General features: G+C 44.9%; 1 non-coding gene and 1 pseudogene across 1 annotated transcript; one reads left to right on the top strand and one right to left on the bottom strand.

The window, feature by feature from the left end:
* Positions 1-9,007: 9,007 nt before the first annotated feature.
* Positions 9,008-20,189, bottom strand: LOC100728800 (bleomycin hydrolase-like; annotated as a pseudogene).
* Positions 16,964-17,091, top strand: LOC111756842 (small Cajal body-specific RNA 8). The gene has a single exon (XR_002791248.1). It is a non-coding gene; the product is annotated as a small Cajal body-specific RNA 8 (non-coding RNA).
* Positions 20,190-21,774: the final 1,585 nt, after the last annotated feature.

The raw sequence follows: 21,774 nt of genomic DNA, 5'->3' as shown, positions 1-21,774 counted from the left end.
AGAGTGTGTGGTACCGGATTAGTATGGCACAATGCTGGTGTGATTAATAGGAGGTTCACTTGGTCGTAGATGGCACCAGCCAAAGGCTGGTAGCCCCAGCACTGCCGCTGCTTTGCTGCTTCCTGTCTGCCCCGCTGTGGACGGTTCCTCCTCTGCCGGGTCCCTCTGCCGTGCTCCCTGCCTCGGAGCCAGCCAACTGTGGACTGAGACCTCGGCAAACTGACAGCTTTCCCTGTATTAACTTGTAAATGTCAGGTATTTCATCCCAGCAACGACGATGGGCATAAAATAAAAACAGTGTGGATGTGTGTCAGAGGCGGCCAGAGAGAGAGAGAGAGAGAGAGAGAGAGAGAGAGAGAGAGAGAGAAAGAGAGAGAGAGAGAGAGAGAGAGAGAGGCAGAGGCAGAGACAGAGACTGAGAGACAGAGATGGAGATGGAGAGAGACGGAGAGAGAGACAGAGACAGAGATGGAGAGAGCGAGACAGATAGACAGAGAGACGGAGAGATGGAGAGACAGACAGAGAGACAGAGAGAGATGGAGAGAGAGATGGAGAGTGACACAGAGAGAGAGAGAGAGAGAGAGAGAGAGAGAGAGAGAGAGACAGAGAGAGACAGAGAGAGACAGAGGAGAGAGAAAAGAGAAAAGAAAGAGAAGAGAGGTGCTTTGGGCCTCCCCCTCTACCCTCCTCTCTTGGTTCCTCCAGGACTGAAGTGTCTTATACGGGCAGGCAGCCGTGACAGTCTCTCCTCAGTTTGTCCCCTGTGAGCTGCGAGCTGTCAGAGCAGCTTCTTGGACCTTGCACATGTGTACAGCTGACTCCTCATCCACCGAGGCTCTTTGTGTGTGTGTGGGGGGGGGGGGACTGGGGCCTGAATCCAGGGTCTTTGGACTGAACTACCGTGCATCCCCAGCCTTTTAAACATTTTTTGGCAACGTCTTACTAAAGTTGTCCAGAACGGCTTGAACCTGTAATCTTGCCTCAGCCTCCCAGAGAGCCAGGATTACTGGCGTGCGCCACCACACCTGGCTCAATGGGCTGCTTGTGTAAGTTCTGTCAAGACATTTGAGTGCATACCGTCGTTGGGGGTCTCACTCCCATGGTTTCCTTGGTGCCGCTGACCTCTCCAGGGCTCTCAGACTTTAACTGTTCTTTGGTACCGATAATCGAACTCAGGACCTCACTTTCCGAGGCAGGCACTGTGCGCTGAGCCACCTCCGCCGCCCCAGACTTCAACTTCTTTGTGCTGCAGGCTCAGCTCACCACCAGGGGGTGCTCCTGGGCAGGTTTCTGTGTCGCTGGGATCATCCATCCTTCTAGGGCCCACAGGAAACAAGCACACTTTTCCTCCTCAGGTTTTAGGGGAGCCAGTTTCTAACAGCTAATTATCTTCATTTTATTATCAAAACCACTTTAGCCAACAAGCCCTTTCACAAATTGGACTTCTTGTTGCTTTTCTGAGACAGGGTCTTGCTATGCAGTTCAGCCTGTGTTTGAACTCACCATGTAGCCAGGTTGCACTCAAACTCATGGCGATCCTTTTGCCTCAGCCTCACGAGCGTTGGGACTACAGGCACGCACCACCGGTTTTTAAAATCACATTTATTCAGATATAACTTACGTAAGGAAAATCCGCCAGCTGTCACATACAACAGTGAAATTACAAGGCAAAGAACATTTCTGACATCAACAGTTTCCTGCGCCCCCTCGCCTTACCTCTTATCTCCAGTCCTTGGCAACCTGTGATCTTATTTCTTTGTCTTTATGTTTGCCTTTGCCAAAGGAATCATGTCTTGAGGATTTATACATTGCAAATGGAATCATGCAGTATACATTTTCTTATTCATATATGGCTTCTGTTACTTAGCATAAGACCTTCGAGAGGCAGAGATAAAAAAGACCCAGGGCTGGGGAGCCGTCTCAGTGGCAAAGCTCTTGCCTAGGAAGACTGGCACTGTGCTGCTGACTCCAAGCACTACCTCCCCCGACAAAGCCAACCAGCCAGCCAGCCAGATACTAAGCAAATGGCAAGGCAGAGTCCTGTGCTGATTGACCTTGAACTCAACATTGCCAGTCGAACACTCTCTATTAAAATTCTGTAGCTTTTTTCCTTAAAAATGGATGATCTTCCCACTGAATTAAATCAATTAAATGTACTAACTGTTTGGTATTGTCCCACAGCTCACCATGCTTCTGTTTATTTCTTTTTAAATATATTCTCTCCTAATGCTTCATTTTGGTAATTGATTGTTGCATTTCTTCAAGTTCACTGATCTTCTCTTTTTTTCCTTATTATTATTATTATTATCATTTTGGTAATGGGAGTTAAAATCAGGACCTTGTGCTTGCAGGTAGATGCCATACCACTGAAATACAGGCCCCCCCCACCCCCCGATTTTTCTTCTGTGGTATTGTATCTGCTGTTAACTGTATGCTATGTATTTTTCATTTTGGATATTATATATTTAAGCTATAGAAGTTTCAGTTTTATTTCTTTTGTATATCTTCCAATTCTGTCCTTATCATATTCATATTGTCCTTGATTATAAAATAAGAAATAACTGTTACAATGTCTTTATTAATTCTGTCTCTGTCATTTCTGGATTTGTTTCCAGCGATCATTTTTTCTTTTAGTAATGGGAAAATTTTTCTGCTTCATTGCATGTTTGGTAACTTTTTAATGGATCCTGGATGTTGTACATTTTAAGTTTTTCAATACTGTTTTGTTGTATTCCTTTAAAGAGTGTTGATTTTTCCTGCTAAGAGCTTGTGAATCACCTTGGTATCTTCAGTCTCTCTTTGAAGCTTTGTTATAGCGGGGAGACTCTATTCTGAAGCTAATTTGTCCTACTACTAATACATGATTCCTCTGAGGACTCTGCCCAGTGATTAATGCATTACAAGTTCTTTCCATTTTGATTATTCCAAGTCCAGTGTGGGCTCCAGAAATTATTTGGCCTACTTTTTGCTGGTGATTTTTCCCTTTGACTTTGGTAATTTCTCAGCATACATGAGAGTATCAGTTCTTTGCCTCAATGGCCAAGGGAGTCTTCTGCATACGTCTGGGGCATTTTTTTTTCCTGTGAAACTTGTGTTTCATGAAGCATACTTTTCATGAAAATTGCTTTAAACTTGGGACTCCAGTCCTTCTCCATCAACTCAGAGACTACCGGGCTGTGTTTGGAATTCTCCTTCTTGTACTATGACTCAGCAATTTCCCCCAGGCTCAAGCTAGGACATTTAGATTATTTATGGCTCTTCTCTCGGGGAGAATCTGTTGTTTTATGTATAAAATATGTTTCACATGGTTTTTCCAGATTCCTAATTGCTCACAGTAGTAAGGGGGGATTTCTGGGGTAGTTAATCCATGGTAGGCAGGAGTGGAAGTTGTCCTTATTAGAATTTTGAGTGGTGAGTTAGAGACGAGTCTAACAGAGTCTCTAAGCTGTGGAGGAACCTTACTTCATCCTCAGGCCCTGGAACAGGTCACAGTTCACTGACTGGCTGGTGCATACTGAGCTTTCTGCGTGATTGTATGGAAGCTCTGATGTCCTCTTCAATCTCCTTTTCCAGAGTACTGGAGCTTTCTTTGTAGAGGCCTTTTACTTCTTTGGTTTTGTAGGTATTTCATTTTTCTTGTAGCTACTGTGAATGGGATTATTTCACAATTTCTATCTCATTCTGTTCACTGTTGGTGTACACAAATGCTGCTGATTTTTGTGTGTTGATCTTGTATCCTGCTACATTGCTGAAGCTTGTTATTTAATTCTGAGAGTTTTTGGGTTTTCTATCATTAATAATGATAATGTTCTGTCATTAATAATGATATTTTAGGCTTCTTCTTTTCCATATATATTCCTTTTATTTCTTTTTCTTGCCTAATTGTTCCAACTAATGTTTAATTTCCGAGATAGGCAGAATTGACATTGTGAAAGTGGCCACACTCCCAAAATTGTTACCCAGATTCAATGCAGTCCAAGTGCCAGCAGTATATTTGCAGATGTAGAAAAAAATTTTTAAAATTCACGTGGAACTAGAAGAGACCCAGAATAGCAAAAGAAATTTTGGACAACAAGAGGAAAGCAGGAGGCATAGTGATATCTGAATTTAAGCTATACTACAAAGCAATAATGATAAAAATGGCATGATATTGGAACAAAAACAGATCCATGGATCAATAAAACAGAATTGAGGGTACGGAAACTTCTCTAGGCACACCTTCTTACTTGATCATCAGAAAAAGAGCCAAAAGCATATGTTGGAAGAGAGACAGTCTATTCAACAAGTAGTGCTTGGAAAACTGATTATCTGTGTAGAAGACTGAAACTAGATACTTATCTCTCACCATGTACTAAATTAAAATCAAAATGAAGAAAAGATCTAAATGTTAAAACAGAATCATTAAACATACTGGAGGATAGAATACGTAAAACACTTGAAGACATAGCTATAGGAAAGAATTTTCAAAACAAAGTGTACAAGAAATAACAGCAATATGCAGACTAAAAGCTTCTGAACAGCAAAAGAATCAATCAGTAGAATGAAGGGACAACCTACAGAATGGGAAAACTTTTTTGTCAGCTATTTAGACAGAGGACTAGTATCTAAAATAAACAAAGAATTAAAAAGAATTAAGCCACCTAAAATTAAAGATCCAGTCAAGAAATGCACAAGTAAAATGAACAGATGCTTCACAGAAGAAGAAATGCAAATGGCCAAGGAAAAGTGCTCAATATCTCTGACCACTAAATACGCGCAAACTAAAGTGATGCTAAGTTCCATTTTACTCCCAAAAGGAGGACAGTCATCAAGAAATCAAACGATAACCAGTCTGTGGTGAAAAGGAAGCCCCCTTCATTGTTGGTGGGAACGGAAACTGGAACAACCTTTATGGAAATCAGTATGGAAATTCCTCAAACTCAAATTGAAAACTTCTATGACCCAGTGATTCTCCTGCTAGATATCTTCCTGAAAGAACTTAAGACACCATACTACAGTGGTACATGCGTATCAGTGTTTATAGCAGCATAACTTGTAATAGCGCAGTCCTGGAAACAGCCTGTACACCCATCAACAGATGACTGGATTGAGAAAATGTGGTACCTATATATAGTGGAAAACTACTCTGCTGTGAAGAATGATAGATTCCAGACATTTGTAGGCAAATGCATGCAGCTGGAAAATATAATGTTGTGTGAAATAAACCAGACATACAAGTTTATGCACAGTTAGGGACCTCTCATTTGAGTAAGACAATGTACAAAGAAAGAGAATAATAAAGGGTGGATAGAAGGGAACTGGGAAACGGATCTCTTGCAACAGGGAAGTGGTTCAAGGGAAAAGACATGGTGGGTAAGGAGGAGGGGAAGGGGAAATATGTAGAACAGAGATGTGCCATGTACAGGAACCAAATAACCTCAATTAGTGTGAACTTTATGCACCATAACATGAGCTAAATTAATAATATCAACAAGAATGAAAAATGGGGTAGGGCAGTTGAAAGAGGAGGATGGAGGGGAGCACAGGAGAAGGGGGTTAACAAAAAGGAAGAAAGAAAAGAAACAGCTGTGCTATGTACATGTAACCACTCCCCAGGTTGAGTGTAAACTGCGTGAATCGCAAACATGTACTACTAATATGAAAAATTTTAAATGTGGTATTTATACACAGTAGAGTATTGCTGTCCCATAAAGAAGGATAAATGAGTCATTCATAGGAAAACGGATGCACTTGACCCCACTGAGTATATTAACCACCCCCCTCCATCTCCAGCACATTTTTATCTGTCAAAATGCAACCTCTGCACTCATTAAATAAGAATCTGGTCTCCCTTTAAGCCCCGATGGCCTTTATTCCATTGTCTTGTATAGAGAAACATTTTAACTATTACTCCTTGTCACTTCTGGAAATCTGGGGCACAGAGTCAGCGAGGGAGAGAGAAAGGGTATTCCAGGGGGAGCTGGGAGGTGGGAAGCACAGTTGAGGGGATGGGTGGGCATAGGAGGGCCTGGGGGTCTGGAGAGGGGATGGGAAGACCTGGAGGGCCTGGCCGCAGTGAGAGGAGTTTCTGGGTGTTGAGGGACAGATGACAAGGGGGTAGCACAGGGATGCCTATCTCACAAAGTCCCAGCTCCTCTAAGACATGAAAGCCCTTCTCCATGACCCCCAGCTGCGGTCCTCACACTGATGCCAGTCTCAAATAATGGCCCACGTGGGACGTGAGAAGTGCTTACAGAGCCCACAGTGATTCTCTGATCAGACGGGGCCAGAGGCCATGCTGAGTGTCAAATATTATAAGCTCCTTTTTGTGCTTTTTATGGCTTGAGAAGCTTTAAATTTATAATCCCATTGAAACATTACTGAAATCCAGTAAGTTAATTTTAATCGACCACCTCCAGTGTCACCCACAGCTGGAATAAAGATGCAGCCAAGAGATCCTGAGTCTGGACCAGGTGAGAATACATGGAACAGAGGTCTTGATCCAGGGTATCACTAGCATTTATTAACTCATGAAAAGGGAGTGGCTCGAGGAAGACTGGGCACAGCAGGAATTATGTGAGCAATGTGAGCTGAGCTGGCCAGGGAGACAAAGCACCTCTGCGATATGCAGGGAAAGGATATGCAAAGAGCCCCATCTGCAACCCTTGATCGAGGCAACACTGAATGATTTATGGGGTTGTCGCAGTTTTTAGTATGTAAACTTTTGTATCCTGGGAAGTCATAGCCTCTTATCTTGAGGCTGGAACCCAGGTGATATTTCTGGAGCAATTGTGGCTCTGCCACTTCACTGTGCTCAACTGTTTACAGGGCACACCAAGCCACGAAACAAACAACTGCCAGCTGGCTTTGAGGATTACACGTCAGTACCTCGGCTGGCCCTGCTTGCACTGCTTAGAGCCAAGTGAAGGGAGAAGGAAACAGCGCAGCCCGTTCTGTACGTATCAGCACATGGAGTTAGGGCTCCGTTTAACTCGTGCCGAAGCAATTATTTCGCATTCAAGGAGAGCTGTCGAGCTTGTCTCCTGCAGGAGGGACTATGGGAAATGGGAGGGAACTGGTGGCCCTGAGGGCTGGGGCCACGAAGGACTAAGTGTTCGGAAGGGTCTAGGGGAGACGGTGAAATAGAACTGGCAGTGGGTTTGACGTTTGAGTGGATTGAGAAGGACTGAGTTGGAAAGCGAGGTGGAAAGAGCTGAGATTCTAAGTGGGATGGAGGAAGAGAGACTGATGTGCACAGGGTGTGCGGAAGGACGGGATGAGCTGGGAGAGGCTGGGGGAGGTGGGCGAGGTGGAGGTGCTTGGCAGGAGGTTGGGGTCTGGGCTGGACCTGGGTGGACTGGCTATGACGTACAGGCCTGTGAGGAGGACCTAGCAGGCCCTGGAAAGGAGAAGGGACAGAGAGGGCAGAGGAGATGGTTGGCTGCAGAGAGCTTGGAAAAGAATGGGACCTATAGGGCCATGTGGGAGGAACAGAGAGACGGACTCTTTCACTTAGAGTTTAAACTCCCAGCTGTGATCCCTAGATTTCTTAGCTTCTCCTTTGGTAGCTTTTCTGGTTGGGCACTGCCCATCTCAGAGCGGAATTAGGTGCCCAGCTACCCTCATCCCTGCTTCCACTCTGGCCCCACCAAATGCACCCTTTGCTTGGCCCTCCCTTGAGCTTCAAAGTGCCCGTATTCCTCACGGTGGCCTCAAGGCCAGCCCTCACTGGCCCTGCCCTTTCTCTGTCCTTGTGCCTCTGCCTGTCTCTTCCTTCCCTCCCAGCCTCATCTGCCTGTGCTCCTTACCACTCTGCACTGTCTGGTCTCCTGCAGCAGTTCCTGCCTGGACATCCTTTCTCACAGTCCTTTGCTATCTTATCCTTCAGACCTCAACCAACATCTCACTCTCTGTACACCTCAGACTTTTGGCCAAGATCAAAGGTAGAATTTCATCCTTTGGGCAAGCCTCCTCTGACCACCCTGGGAAAGGCAGCCTTACCTTGCTGTGAACTGTGTGCCCTGAGTTTGTTGTTTTTTTTTTTTTTTTTTTTTTTTTTTGCGACATTGGCCAGCATCTGAGACCACGTGGCAGCCCTTTGTGTGCCACTTTCCTATAAGCTCCTCCAGGCCTGGGAACTTGTTTTGCTCATTCTTGTGTTTTCAGCACCTGTGATAGCTCCTTGAGGAAAGTGGTGTTCAATAATGATGACCAACCACTGACTGGTGTTGGGTGCGATTTGTGCATCCCTGCGGGCACAGAAGCAGCATTCACAAACCCCTACATGTGGAAGCAAGCTAAGGGTTGACTGACTGATAAGAGATCAAACAACATGTGGTAGCTGCATACAATGGTATATTTTTCAGCCTTAAAAGGGAAGATATCCTGTCCTTGGCTTCATTCAACATGGATGAACCCTGAGGACATTATTTGTACTATTTGTTGTTGTTGTTGCTGTTTTTAATTCTGATTTAGCAAAACTTTCTGAGCAACATCTAATTGTCAGAAGGAATGAACACCACCTTTTCCTGCCCCCCAGCCCCCAGGGCAGAGGCAAAGTCAAACCACCTGGCTAGAGCGCCCCCTAACGATTGCAGCGAGACCATGATAAGCATCTGGTTGTTTGCTCTCCCACTTTCTCTACGCCTCTATTTAACCCAAGGCAAGCAGAGCTGCACCCCACAGTTCAGTACAGGAAGGAACGTGTCAGCCTGATCACCCTCCTCCTGTTCCTGGGCCGTAAGAGGCCCGAGAAATTGCCTGGAAAACACTGAATTCCGGGACTGCCCCCAGGGAGGACAGCGGTCTGCGGCTGCGCAGGTCTGAGGGCTCAAGGCGTAGGCGCCTCCCTGCCAGGCCAGCCCGGCCTAGGGGCCGGGAGCGGGGTGCTCCTCTGCAGACACCCCGGCTGCTCATCCTCTCCTGTCTTCTTACAACAGCCGCCCAGGACCTTCCTGCCGGGGTTAGGACAACTGCGTCTGATTAAAATACTGAGACCCGGAGCTGCTGGAGACGAGAGAGTAGATAATCCTTTTTTTCTTCTTTGTGAATATTTTGTTTCCCCATAAAGCACACTTCCCTAAGAGGTTCCTGGCAGAGGCTGGAGATCTAAGCGTAGGACTGTGTCCTGGGGGAACACACAGTCACCTGGGTAACTGTGGCTTCGTCCCTGGATCTGTCGTTTGCAGCTATGTCAGGTTCATGGGGGGCAGAAAGAGCTGGAGGCGGCATCACTCAGCCAGAGCCCCCATGGGGTCCCACCGGGAGGACAATGGGCTCCTGCTCTAACACAGCCAGCACCTCTTCGGGCACATAGTTCTTGTCCGCCACCACCTCGTAGACGTACTGCGTGAACCACTCGTCGGTCATGCAGGTAATTTGTGTCCTTGGTCTTCACCTCATGAGTTCCCCATTCCCCATCTCAGAAATGTACCATTCTGATAGCCTCTCCAGGACAGCAGTGAAGGTCCTAGTGTGATCATAGGTGACGCACCAAAAGACAGCTTCTCAGTTTTGTCCGTGTTCTTCAGGAGACATCAGACATTAATTCACAGTCACAGACATCCGTGTCACCGAGACCCAGCTTGCCACTGAAGTGTCTTCCAGCACCACAGCCTAGCCACACAGCCTTTCCATCTTTGATGGGAGCGGTGATCATCTTTTTCAAGAAGTCAGTGGATTGGTTGTTAAACGGAGATCTTTTCCTTCCAACCGCATTGTCAAGGAGTCTACAGGATAAGGTTTGTTTTCCATGTGCTGGGGCCATGGATGAATCATAAAACCAATCTTATCTTCCATACTGAGGAGAAGCTTGGCGTGTTCCCTGTAAAACCTCAAGGTGTTATAGGGCCGGTCTTGTGATAATTTTTATCTTGTCATGATAATGCCAGTCAAGTGTCTCTGGAGGATTACCCAAACAGATGACACCACTCAGAATATCTCATCCATCATGGCATCCTTTGTAGCAGGGCTTTCTCTTTTGGGAGTTCCATGTTGTACCAAGTTCTGTATTTGTATACAGAATTCTCTTATGCTGTGTTTCAGAATATGACTTACCCTTCTCATTGGCCTCTGTTATATGAGATTCAGGGAAGCATTTATTAGGGACAACACCATATTTAAACATAATATTGGCAAGCATATCCTACTGCCCACCATCATTTGTAGGATTCACAAGCAAACACTACACCAGCCTCCCATCCTAAAGCTCCTTTTTCTGGGCTGTGTCTACAAAGCATTGAAGGAAAAATAATAGCATTTGACCCAGTCCACCCCAAAAGAGGCGAGATTGACTAAACTCAAAATCTTGAATATTTAACTTTTTCATGAATGGAAGTCTCATAACATTCAGACAAGAAAAGACCCAGCATCATCTGGAGCTCCTCTGGCTGGTGACTGGCTTGCCTTTCTGAGGCACAGCGTGTAGGAATACATGGGTGTCCTGTACCATGGCTCTTTTCAGATGGAGGTCCAGAGGGTTGTGGATGGTTCCAGCATTCTGGGGAGTACAAACTGAGGGCTGGAGTTCAGTTTCTGGGTCAGAGCAGCCACCTTCTCCAAATTCAGTCTCGTGTTGCTGATGGGGCCCGTACTGCCCAGTGGGGTAATGTTAGCGTTGCTTTGAAATGGGAGTCTCACTATGTTGCCTAGTCTGCTCTCAAATTCCTGGGCTCAAATGAGCCCCCTGCCTCAGCTTCCAAAGATTTGGGACTCTCGGTGTATGCCACCACACCTGACCACTAGTCACAGAAGGACTAGTCAAATATGGCAAATTGTCATAATATTGTCAAAATATTGTCAGGCATACCAGCACAAGTCCATAACCCCAGTACTCTGGAGGCTGAGGCAAGAAGATTATAAAGAAGGATCACATTGAGATATTTATCAATAAATGGGCGCAGCTTGAGACCATACTCATAAGTGAAATAAATCAATTTTGCATGTGTGAATACCGAATAGTTTCCCTAATGTAAGTAATGATTCAAATATATAAAAATATGTGGTAATCATGATTCCCCATTATGTGGCCTTGAAGCCTTATAAAGTTTTCACTTATTAATTAGAAAGGCTTTATTCTGGGCTTCTTGATATGGAAATATTTGAAGCTATAGTATATGAAGTTTTATCCAAATATTTCAAGGAAAAAGACAGACACTATGGTAACTACTATTAAGTTGGGTTATTTGGTGGTGAAGCAGTAGGTTGCTGAAACAGTCATGCTTTGACCTGTATTGTTATATTGTTATGTCCTGTTTTATCTCAATCTCTCCCTTATTCTTTAAAAAAATTATTTAGTTATTTCTTATGTTTGTTTTAATTAAGGGGAAAAATTTAAAAAATTAGGATATATAATAGTAACTCTTTTTGATTTCCTATTAACTTGTTTTGAAGTCCTGTAATACTCCCACTATCTTGTTTTGACTGATTAGACTCTGTTCCATTCTGTATGATAGTATCAAGTTTGAGGGTATAGGCAACTACTTTGAAGGCAATAAGATTCACTAAGATGCCCATTCTGGTTTGACTATTGTCTCCTTTGGAAGTCCTGTAATGTTTACAATACCTAAAATACCTAAGTTTTATTGGTCTTGTTCTCTACTGTTTTGTCCAACTTTATAATATCTAATGAGATAGATAATCCTTTTTAAGAAAACAAGAGACAACGTTGATAACCATTGTTGATAACCTTGTACTCTGTTTTACATCATGTGCTATGTCTATCCTTAGTTTTGACTGACAGCTTTGTTTTGCCATATTTGACTTTATTCTCTCCCCCCCAAAAAAGTAATAAGAACTAAGGAGTAATAAAATCCAAAATGTGTAAATTTTGTTGTAAAAAAGAGAGGGGGAAAAAAAAAAGAGCTCTAACGGATATAACAGCAAGTGTGTTTAGGGGTGTTAAATAGCTGACTATATTAATGTTTTTGGATCATTGAACACAGCTGTTTGCAGTCTCTCTGTTTGAATGTCCACTTTGTATTCTTTGATACTGTGATTTGAGCAACTATTTCTAAGATGATAATATGTAATCTATTAACAGGTGATTTCTTACTGTTTTTTTTTTTGTAGTTCTGTATTATGTGTACCCTTACACCGCTTTGTTTTGTTTTGTGTTTTTCTCTTTTTCCTCTTAAATAAAATTTTAAAAAAAAGTAGATTGTAAATTTGAGGCTAGTCTGGGAAACCTGGTGAGATCTTATCTCAAGATAAAAAGGACTGAGGGTGTAGCTCAGTGGTAGAGTGCTTTCCTAGCATGTTCAAGGCCCTGGTCTCAATCACCAGCAGAAAAGAAGAAAAAAAATACAAATATTATATAACTCCACTTATTTGAGGTACCTAGAGTGGTCAAATTCATAATAAGAGAAAATAGGATGGTGGTTGCCAATGGCTAGGGAGAGGAAAACGAGTGTAGTTTAATGGGTATAGTTTCCATTTTGCAAGATTGGAAAGTTCTGGAGATTCAATGTACAACAACGTGAATCTACTTAAAATTACTGAACTATACATTTAGAAATGGTTGAGATCATGATTTTTGTTATGTGTATTTCACTTTAATTAAAAATATAATTGATACATTCATGATTGATTAATTATACTGGTAGATATTTATTTTAATATTTTGTCATGTCATACAAGGGAACATCATTCATCCATAAAAAGAAATAAAGTAACCAAGTATGTTACAACATGGGTGAAACTCGAAAACATTATTCCAAGTGAAAGAAGTCGGTCACGTATTGTCTAATTCTATCCATAAAAAATGTCCTCAATAGGCAAATGCAGAGAGACAGAAAGTACATCAGTGACTGCTGAAATTGGAGGGAGTGGTGGTGGATTGATTGCTAGTGGGTACAGGGTTTCTGTGCAGGGCGATGGGACTGTCCTGGAATTTAGGTGGTGGTCGTACGGTTCTGTGGACGTGCTAGAAACTTCTAGGCTTATATATGTAAAATCCATGAAATGGTTGTAAATTACAAGTCAGTAAGTAAAACTAAACTATGGCTCTCTGGCTCTCTGGAAGAACCTGGGTGTCTTAGCCTAGAATTCTCTTGAAATCAAGGTGGGAGTCAGATCTTTTACATAGGAAGTTCACCTGGGAAGTAATGGAATGAAGCCAGAGAAAGGGCTGGGAGAGGGGACGAGAAGACAGCCAACAGGAGGTGTCATTAGCTCTCCACTGTGGGCCACTGGAACTCGGTTCCGCTGGAAGCTTTGAGGCCCGTGTAGAAGACTTCTCAGAACCGTGCACCTGAAGAACCCTTTGGCTCCCACCCCCTGTGCCCTGAGGACTGCATTAACTCCATAAATCCTGGAGCAGAAATTGAAACTGAAGCTGCTCCCCCCTCGGCCAGCCCCATAAACAATCGGGTGATTCGTAGGAACACAGGCTGAGCTATTGGCAACTGAGGTACAAAGACAACTTAATGCTGTACTGTGTGACTGACTTTGCAGGCCAAAGCTGGTAGTCCTAGCAGCGATAGAGAGGATAACAATATGCCATATAGCAACTATGTCGTTTTTGAATCCTAGTGTTGTTCTTACTATTTTGTTTTGTTTTTTTTGGTACCAGAGATCGAACTGCCAACCTCACATTTTCCAGGCAGGCGCTTACACTGCTGAGTTAAATTCTCAGCCCCTTTTGTGCCATTTTATTGTTTGTTTTGTTTTTATAGGTTTTATTCTGCTCTGTTTTGTTTGATTTTATCATGTCTGATGGTATGGGCAGCAATTTTTTTTGGTACTGGGGATCAAACTCCCGACTTTACACTTGTCAGGCAGGTGCCTGTGCCATTGAGCTAAACCCCCGGCCCTGGGCAGCAGTTCTGAAGATAACAAGACACATGGTGGTAGCCATTGTTGATTTCATTATCCTGTTTTGAAGTGCTGTATCACTTTCACTGTTTTGCTTTGATTGGCTCTATTCTGTTCTATTTTGTTTAGTTCTATTCACTTTAAAATAACATAAAATAAAAAAAGAAGGAAATTGAGATCCTGCCTAGGGTGGAAGCCTGTTGTGAAGCACTTCAGGATCTGTGGCTGACGTGAGAGGTGAAGCCGAGACCACGTGGTCAGGACAGCAGCAGTGTCCAGTACACATGCCCTTGCTGCCCTCCATCGCCTGCCCTCCCAGTGCCCATGCTCTGCAGCAACTAAACATAAATTTAATGATCACAGTCAGTAGGTATTTAGCTTTCCAATATGCTTCACTGATTTATTTGCTTATCATTGCTTTATTTGAATCACTGCTTCTTTTTAGGTTCAGTGTTTTTTTCTTTGAAGTGATGTCTGCAAATGTATTTAAGCTATTATTACTCTTTTTCTTCCTGTACCAGGAATTGAACTCAGGACCTTGTGCTCACCAGGGAGGCGCTTGTGCTGCTGAGCTGTAACTCCAGCCCTTTACTTTTGCTTTTGAAGGATCATATAGCTATCTATAAAGCTCTAGGTTCAAGTTCATTTTCCTTTCTCTCTAAATATTATTCTGGCTTCCGTTGTTGCCAGTAAGGACTCTGAGGTCAAATCTTTTGTCTTGTTTTTAGATAATATAACTTTTTTTTTTTTTTTTTTTGAGACAAGTCTCCTATGTAACTCAGGCTGCTGTGTAGTCCAGGCTGGCCTCAAACTCATGGCAATCCTCCTGCTTCAGCCTCCTGAGTGCTGGAATTACAGGTGTGCACCACCATGCCTGACAATTCCTTGGTGCTCTTAAATTTTAGTAAAATGTGAAACTAGAAGTAGATTTTTGTTTATTTATTCATCATGCTTAGCATGTAAAGAGATTTTTTGTAAATCTAAGAATTTATGATTTTTTTTTATTCCTGGAAAATCCTCAGTTCTTTCTTTCTTTCTCTCTTTTTGGTATTTAGGATCTTTTATATCTTTGAAAAACATCATTACACTTCTAATATGTATCTAAATTACAAATCATTTTCTGTTCTGTGATATAGCTTCAATGTAAGAGCATCACAATTAAGTTAAATGGGTACTACATGATTGTCTAGTCAGAGATTCTTTTGTATCAAGGCTCTTATTCGAGATTTCTTCTTCTTTTAAATTATATATATGTTCCCCCAAACTACATGATTCTCCAAGATGACATGGTACTGTGCTCTTCAATTTTTGTTTCCACTGCAGAAAATTTAATTAGTGGTGATAGAGACCATCTTCTATCACCAAGGGAATTGCCTTAAGATAGCTTTGCACAATTAATGAGCAAATTACCCCCCAAAAGTGAGGCACCCACCATGTCTGCTTGCATGGTTTGGTATGTAGGACTCAAATCTGGTTCTGTCTTTCACGTGTTTCGGGATTAGAGAAGTTAGATTCCCCCACCTCCTTTTTCTGTGAGACAGGGTCTCACTATGTAGTCCAGGCTAGCTTTGAATTCTTTTTGTAGCCAGGGCTGACCTCAAACTCACAGCGATCCTCCTGCCTCAGCCTCTTGCCACAAGCTGCTCTTTCCTTTTTGGAAAAAAGATTTCTTTAGAGTCCTGTAAGTACTGTGAGAGCCTGTAAATTGAAGTCTGATTCTAGAGCAGTCTATCTTTCTTCAACAGTATCATCCTGAAAAATGCCACTGTGTATGGGACTATTTGATTTAATTTTAAAATTGGTCTCTGAACTAGTAGAGTTATTAAGACTCAAGTGACCATCTTCTCCTAGAAGTTTCGTGAATATGCCAAAATCTATATCCTTAAGCCTTTTAGAACTAATTTTTCTTGATATTTGAAGAGTTCTATCATGTAGAGTTACCCATGGAAGTTTCAGTATAAGGAACTGGTAAGTGGTCTTTTTTTTTTTTTTGGACAGGGTCTCGTGTAGTGCAGGTGGCCTTGAAGTCACTGTGTAGCTCAGGCTGACCTTGAGCTCATGGCCATCCTCTTGTCTCAGCCTCCTTACCGACTGCTGAGATTACAGGTGTGCACCGCTATGCCCAGCTGGTCTGAGGTGTTAATATATTTGCCTTTACTTGTACGCATTACATAGACTCTATTGTGTGCGGAAGAAGACAAATGTCTCTGGTTGGTTTCTGTGGTAAACTCTAAATCTTGCTTCCGAATTATTTCCTGTGTAACAAATCTGACTGGTCTTCTTTTGGGGGCCATCCTGCTTTAGAAACCTGGCTTCCTGGGGCACATGCTGGAGGCAGTCCATTGCAGCTCTCTCTCCAGGCAGATGAGACTGGTCAAAATCTGCGAAAAAACTGGCCATGCTAAATTTTCTTTGTGCAACACAGGTAAGCGTTCGGCAATAATTCTCTGCTCAGTATCCACTAGGCTGGCTGTGTTCTTCTGTCATCTGCTATTACTATAGCTTTTCTCCACGAGGTCCTAATTTCAGTTACCATGTTTTCAAGGTGTTTGAGAAACTGGTTCCTTGTTAAGAAGATGCTGGAAACTATACAGGCAATTAGTTTCTTTAATTTTACCTCTTTGTCTTTAGAGACCTCTGGCTAATCAGACAGAACAGTCCTGGCAAACTCTCCCACCTGATGATCTTGTTGTCTTTGGGTTGGGTCATATTTTTTGGCTGGCAGAGCCCATCCAGATGCACCAGCCTTTGCAATTCAATAGTGGAGAGTCTTCTACTTTGAATTCTGGTATTTTCTTAGAAATTGCTTCATCTTTTCCTTTGGGAGCTTTCATCATTGGAAAACATGTTAAAGCATCTTTAAAGTCCTCAAAGAAACACAAAGGTGATAACAGCATCCAAACAAGAAAGGGAGGTCATGAAATAAGAACAGGAAAAAATCTTAACAATTCCATTAGAAGTCTGGAGAGTTAAAATTACAGTAAAAAATAAAACTCCCAAACATGAACTGAATATCTAACTGAATACAGCTGGAGAAGGAAGTAATGAATTAGAAGTTCAAATTGAGAAAGTGTCTGGGAACTCAGCACTAATTGGGTCAAGAAAGGGAAAATATGGGGCTTGGGGATATAGAAATACATCCAGCTAAAATAGTTAGAAATACCGACTGAGTTGGAAGGCAAACACACAAATTGGGCTGACATGCTACTCTAATTGCCCCCAGGCCTCCCTAGACTACATTGCTTTTTGATGACCAAGACATTAAATGAAATGCAACGGACAGATGTGGGGCAGTCAATTTCTTTAGAATATTTGGATACATCCAGTGAATGGCATTCTGTCCTACTTATTACTTGGATTTGCTGTCACTTTTTTTAGTCTTTCCTGTTGCACTGAGCTTCATCATCAGAGAGAAACAGTGTTATACTCCTTGAAATAGGTAGCAGGATCTATTTCTACACCCCCAGGCCTCCATAATTTCCCTCTCTTGATCTTTTAGTGCTGAGTTCCCAGAGATTTTCTCAATTCAAACTTCTAATTCATTATTTTTTTCTCTAGCTGTATTCAGTTAGATATTCAGTTCATGTTTGGGGTTTTATTTTTTACTGTAATTTCATTTATTTATGTGCCCGGGATCAAACTCATGACCTTGCGTGTGCCAAGCAGGCACTTACACTGCTTAGCTAAACCCCCGGCCTTTTGACTGTAATTTTGACCCTCCAGACTTCTAATGCAATCTTTAAGATTTTTTCTGTTCTTGTTTCGTGACCTCTTTTTCTTGTTTTGATGCTGTTATCACCTTTGTATTTCTTCGAGGACTTTAAAGATGCTTTCACATGTTTTTTGAATTGCCCTAAGACTTCTTTTCTCAGCCTTCGGTTCTTCTGTTGGCAGAGTTTGCTTGCTTTTATGGTGCTGGTCTCTCTCAGTGTCCTGATTCTTGGGTTTGAGGTTATCTGGGAATTCTAAAAAGACCCAGGGCCACCTGCTAGCGGGCCAGCTTGGTGTGTGTTTGGTTGAGCTGCTGACTGGGGCTTCCCCGCGGTGTCTGCTAATGTCTCCACCTCATGTGAGTATGTTTCCGAGCCAGTTCCTCTGTGGCTGATGGCTCTGTTCAGGACTCAGCCACAAGCATGTGGCTTGGTTTTTGCTGTGACCTTGGAGAGCAGATGGGGCTGCTTGGTTTATGCTCACCAATGGGCGGCATAGCTCTCGGTGCCAGCCAGGCTCAGGCCCTGGGTCTCTTCCCAGTTCCCAGATACAGCCTGACTTCTGTTCCCCAGGGGTTGTGTCTCCTTTTAAGAAGTCTTGCTCCTGCTACTAACCATAGTTTTATGATAATCAGCTTTTAAAAATACCATGTATCTGTGCTTGGAGCAGGATACTGGTTCGATCATCTTTAACCAGAAGGAACGTGATTTTCTCTGTTTGTGGTCCAGCTTCTGTCAGCTAATGTTGCTCTGTAAAAATGCACAGACCCCAGAGCAGTGTGTTCTTGTTCAGTGTGGTCTGCAGCTGCTCACTTCAAGCTTGTTTAGGCCTGCTGGGGACTAGAGTCTAGCTCAGCCTGGCAACAGGATCAAGGGAAAACAGCTCTTCCAGTGCTAGGGATCGAACACAGGCCCTCAGCACGCTAAGCAAATACTCTACAGGTGAGCGACATCCCACACTTGTCTTATACAAGTGTACAGTAGTCTGTCCTTATCTGTGGGGTATGTGTTCCACTGACTTCCGATGAGTAGCTGAACTTCAGATAGTACTGAGTTCTCTATGTGCTGTAGTTTCCCCAGATATACATATACATGTACAGGCATACCTGTGATAAAGTCTAATTTGTAAATTAGGCACAGTAGGAGATTAACAACAACAATAACAATAACAAAATACTGTAATAATTCTTATGTGAAATCCTTTCTCTGTCTCTCTGTCTCTGTCTGTCTCGTCTCTCTGTCTGTCTCTGTTTTTTTCTGTCTCTGTCTCTCTGTCTCTCTCTCTGTCTCTGTTTCTGTCTCCTTGTCTCTGTTTCTGTCTCTCTGTCTGTCTCTCTGTCTCTCTCTGTCTGTCTCTCTCTGTCTCTGTCTCCTTGTCTCTATGTCTCTGTCTCCTTGTCTCTATGTCTCTGTCTCTGTCTCTGTTTCTATCTCTATCTCTGTCTCTGTCTCTCTCACACCTTACGGTACTGTACCTCTTTTCCTCTTTTACTGTGGTTAAGTGAAACCTCAGAAAGTGAGACTGTGGATAAGAGACCGGAATGACTTGGTTTAAAATCACTGTGAGCAAGACACAGGGGCCTTTGTTTGCAAAGGACTTAAACATGAACTAATTTGATCTTCCTAACAATCCTGGGAAGCAGGTACTGTTGCTGAGTTCCCCATTTTCACAGATGAAAATGCTGAGACACAGAATGGCAAAGCGTGGTGGATTCTGAGTCCTCTATGTCCTGTGTGTACCTGGGCACCTGCTAGCTGGCACACAGGGTGGGTGCGCCATCTTCCATAGGTGGAAGGGGGAGTTACTCGCCTCCGACCAGCTCCGTCTTGTCCTCTCTGCCTGATCCAGGCACAGCGCCGAGGGATGGAAGGAGCCTGCGGCGGCCTCCTGCTCACGTCCCACCACCTTCACAGCAGACTGCAGGTCTGGGGCCTGCAGAGGAGGGGGTGCATGAACAGTTCTGCCTTCAGACAAGAGGCTATAATGCCACTTACTCTTCTTGCCGAGAAACACGGAGATGGGCAGAGAGAAAGGGGAGACGCAACTGCCCACGGGGAAACAAAGAATTCAGAGAAACGTAGAACTATGGAGAGCCGAGACGGGCAGGGGCAAAAGAGGAGACGGAGACTCGAGATGGAGAATGAGGTGCCCAGAGCGGCTCTGTGAGGACAGGGGGACAGGGCCAGAGTGGCTCAAGACTGACACAGGAGCAGCAAGGAGCTCAGCCCTGGGGACTTGAAGTCTTCAAGGAATTTGGTTCAGGATGACCTAGAGCCAAGGACTGACCCCTACCAGTGTGACCTGGGGTGGGGCTAGTGTAGGTGAGCGCATGTGTGTCCAGCACCCCCACCCTGGCCTCAAGCTCTTGTGTCCCTGAAGCAGGGGACAGGTGCCTGGCCTCTCTATGCCCTCCCCCTGCATGGGGCCAGCCCTCCCCGAACCACCCTCCATGCCAGTGTCAGGTTCCGGGCTGTTCCCTGGGGGAACTTTGATCTGGAAAGAATGAGAGTGACCGATCTGGCTGCTGCCCAGGGCCCAGCCATGTCACTGAGACCTGGCGTGGCCTGCCCTTGCTGCCTTCCCGCCCACTGGGGCACCAAGACGTCACCCTGAGGTCAGGAGACATAGAAAGGGTCTTTCCTGCTTTCTTTGCCTCCTATATTCTCAGTTACCTGTTCACTGTTCATTTACCCCTTCCCTCCTTCCCTCCTTGCCTCCTTCCCTCCTTTCTTCCCTCCCCTTCCCAACAAACACTGGCTGATGGAGACAGGTGGCTGAGCAGAGGGGACAGAAAAAATAGAGGAGGCAGGGTCCTGCCCTTGGGGAGCCCCTAGCCTGAGGAGGGGGGCAGCCACACAGCCACTCTCTAACCTGAGACCCAGTGGGGCCTTCCCTAGAAGAAGGGGACAGAAGGAAAGGATGAGTCGTGGAGTTAGCGGAAGTGGGGAGTCTTCCCAGAGGAAGGAGGTTGGAAGCTGAGGATCTGACAGTTTGGCAGTGGAATGGATGCTTCTGGCAGGGTGATAGTGCAGGCACAGTCTCCAGGTATGGAGGTTTGTGTCTGCTGAGAGATGTAGCTGGCCAGGGGAGAGGCCTGGCCGGGAAGGGCCTCGAATGGCCTCCTAAGGCATTGCAGAGGGAGCCTGAGGTCAGCGGAAAGGGACTCAGCTGGGACAGTTCAGTCAGTGCTTGAAGGCAAGGTGGCCTCCTGGTGACATCTCCAGACCTCCCTAAGCGGGACTATGTACCCTGAGATCTCCCTCCCAAGCCCCCAGCCCCAGTCAGTCTCCAAAAGGCTTCTAAGAAGGTTTAGCTCTGCAAAGGGTCCAGATGGCCCCAGCTCAGGCCTCCGTGCTGCCCCTTTCTTTGACCTGGCCTCCCCACCCCCACTTCCCACTCTGACTGACACAGCCTTTTGCTGGGCTGAAAGCGGACACTGCCCGTCCTGTGGGGCCCCTGGGGAAGGCCTGGTAAGCCATAACCTGGAGCTCTGGCTCCTCTTGTCCTGGAAGCTACTGAGCCAGGCCCTATAAATAATCCTTCCCCCAGCCCCTTCTCTGGGCGGGGGAGCAGGCCCAGGCCTTTTGGTGGGATGCTGTGGAGGGGAAGGGGAGGAACAGAAGAGAGGAGGAGGCCAAGGTTTGAAACCCAGTTCATTTCCCAAATAATGGTGGCTTGCCCTTGGGTCCAGGGTCCTCTGGGCTGGGAAGCTGGACTGGACTGGAGAGCAGTGTGCATTCTGGGGCTGTATTACAGGAGGAAGGCCTATTCTCTTTCTTCCTGTCTCTGGGCAGGTTTCTGGAGGCCCAGAGCTTGCGTGGAAGCTGTGGGGCTACCCAGGCTGGGCTTGTTCTGCCCCAGAATCCCTTCCTGGATCCCCAGAGACTGAGGGCAAATTCAGGTGGGGTGCTTGCTCTGCTCTGCTGGCCGAGGTCTTAGACAGGTGCTTGTTCTCCCTGTCCTTCAGTCTCCCTCCTGGCTCTTTGGTCCTCAGGGTTGGGGGGGGGGTGTTGGGATGAGTCAGTGCAGAAACCTGGGTGCGCCAGGGGAGTTAGAGATTAGGGGCTGGGACCCAAAGGGGAGGGTCCTGGAAATGGAAAGTGTGAGCCCAGCAGCCTTATCTGGGCTGGAAGCAGCCTCTCCACACCTCTCCCTGCGCAGCCCTACCCTGGTGGGGGTGGGGGGGGCACAGGCCCCTCTACATGAATGGGTAATGTTTGTACTCCGGGCAGGGGCCTGTAGGAAATTTCTCCTCACTGGCATCAGGAGGGC

Source organism: Cavia porcellus, unplaced genomic scaffold (assembly GCF_034190915.1).
Source record: "Cavia porcellus strain 051 isolate PalLab524CR breed Dunkin Hartley unplaced genomic scaffold, mCavPor4.1 scaffold_6, whole genome shotgun sequence".
NCBI classification, from domain to species: Eukaryota; Metazoa; Chordata; class Mammalia; order Rodentia; family Caviidae; genus Cavia; species Cavia porcellus.
This window is presented reverse-complemented; position numbering and strand designations above follow the sequence as displayed.